Source organism: Myxocyprinus asiaticus, chromosome 36 (assembly GCF_019703515.2).
Source record: "Myxocyprinus asiaticus isolate MX2 ecotype Aquarium Trade chromosome 36, UBuf_Myxa_2, whole genome shotgun sequence".
In the NCBI taxonomy this organism is placed as follows: Eukaryota; Metazoa; Chordata; class Actinopteri; order Cypriniformes; family Catostomidae; genus Myxocyprinus; species Myxocyprinus asiaticus.
In genome coordinates, this window is record NC_059379.1 from 14,491,179 (window position 1) to 14,493,760 (window position 2,582).

The following is a 2,582-nucleotide window of genomic DNA, read 5'->3' on the forward strand; positions in this document are numbered from 1 at the left end:
TAGTAAAAAAGGACCTAAATATTGATCTGTTTCTCACCCACACCATCATATCGCTTTTGAAGACATGGATTTAACCACTGGAGTCTTATGGATAATTTTATGCTGCTTTTATGCGCTTTTTGGACCTTCAAAGCAGGGACTTAAAACTAAATGTTTTTCATTTTGGTTCTTTGTGAACAGAAACAATATTTTTTTCAATCCGGTCCTGCCATTCCGCTGCCTCCTTTCAAACTGGTAGCCGGTTAGAACAAAATTAAAGAATGGTTAATATGTTCTTTTTAAAATGCCAGTACTCTGTGCTAAGAGTGGGTGATATACCAGCTAACAAGCTAGAATAAGAGACTTGCCTCACTTAAAATAAGCGAAAATATTCTATTAAATGTTTTCCCATGTGGGGGAATTATCAGGATAGAAATCACATCAAGCAAGCATAATATACAGTAGCTATTTCAATAAATTTGTTCTTAATATGAAATATATACCCAAAAGTATTTCAAATATTCATTTGGCCACCTCAAATCAATAAAACGGGACCTTTTTCAGGCTGAATGATTTTAAATTTTTTAACATTGGTTTTTAAAATCGCTGCTTCTCTACCTAATTTTTACAGGCAACAGGAAGTGCCGTAATTCTGAAAATGTACTTTGATAAACCATTTGTTCTTTTGTTACATTAAAAAAAGAAAATTATCAGAACAAACCTAACTGGTTATTCTGATTAACAATTTTTTATTGATTCACATATTAAACACAGAAAAACAAAACATATACACAGAATCAACAATTAACCCCCACTATCACCCCTCCCCCTCCCAATCCCCAACCCCACCCTGTCCCCCAACAACATCCCAGTGGTCATACATGATTATAGACACACACACACACACACAAAAACAAACAAACAAACAAAAAAAACAATATATAACACATATTGACAACTACACATTTCTCTCCACTGCTCCTCCCCGAGAGCCCTCCAGAAAAGCCAGATATCTGCCCCATTTCCCCACAAATGAGTCCAATTTCCCCAGTTTTCTAAATGACCCTTCTCCAAAAGCTGCCACCCTCCCCATCTCCGAGCACCACTCCTGAAATGAGGGCACTCCAGCCGACCCCCATCCCCTTAAAATTAACTGTCTGGCGATCATGACACTAGTTAGGACCAACTTAACTGGTTATTAACAGCTTACCAGCATTTAAAAATAATGTTTTCACTATCCAGTTTTGTTCCCGTTTTTGGTTATGTTCTGCAAAAAACTTTTGTTAGTTTTCAGTCCTTGAACCGTTTATAGTCCCTGCTTCAAAGATTTGGTCACCATTCACTTGCACTGAATTGACCTAAAGAGCTGAAAAATTATTCTAAAAATCTTTGTGTTTAGCAGAAGATAGAAAGTCACACATATTTGGGATGGCCTGACAGTGTGTAAACAATCAGAAAATGTTCATTTTTTGGCGTGAACCATCCCTTTAATTCCCCTATGTATAGCTGTAGTTATTATTTTATGTAATTCTTTCTCTTTTCTCTTGCCTTCACAGGCTTTATCTTATCTTATATTTGCAACATGTCTTTTAAATAAAACAAAGTATGTTCATGAACTGTGCAGTAGTTCCTGCTGTTAAACAATTCATACTCAGTCCTCATGCCCTTCTTTTCTTGTTGTGTTATAATGTTAACTTTATTTTTACGCTATAATAAGTGGGCTAGTTTGGGATATTCATAAGATTATAAGTGACTGAGTTAAGCTTTTGAATTAATAAAAAAAAGAAACGAAAATGAATCGGACTAAGGCAATCACGTGATCACCTGCCTCAGCAGTCATGCCATTGCGCATGCGTATTGAAAAGCAGCGCGAGGTCACCTGAGTGTGCAGATTATTGATTTCTCCTATATTATATTAGGTAAAACTAGTTATGCATTACTTTTTTTTTCTTTCTCTAAATTATTGTTAATAAATGTTTACTGTTCTTTGTTCAATTTTAACGAACTTAAATATGACAAATTAATCGGTGAATGAGTAAACACTTGTTCGGTCGATTAAAGCTAGCGAGTCTGGCCACGTGCGGTGCAAGCAGTTTCGAGTTATTTCCAGGACCAATAATGACTTTTATATTTAGTAATGACATTATACATTTATATATACAATACATTGCATTTAAGTCTGTAATTAGTGCTGGGGCAATATCTTCAGTTTCATCTCTTTAAAAGTCTCGTGAAAAGCTAATGTTTGCAGTATTCACCTATTTAGAGAGGAGGACAATGATTTGTCAGTGTATATTGTACGGATATGTAATTTGTACACCTATAAACGTTAATTTATCGTATATGCATGATCTCCATAGTCTTCCCTACCTGCTGTTGGAGACCAATCTTTCTGTAGTACCTCCAGTTCTAATCAAATACACCTGAAGCAGCTAATTAAGATTTGGGTTCACTTCAATATGACAGGCAGGTGTATTGGAGCAGGAAGGTAGTTCTCCATGAGCAGGATTTGACATTGCATTAACCTGTGCACACATACACAAAGAAATGCCTGTGCAGTCTAACCATAGTTGAGTTTCACCACAGTGAAAGAGACAGGCAGA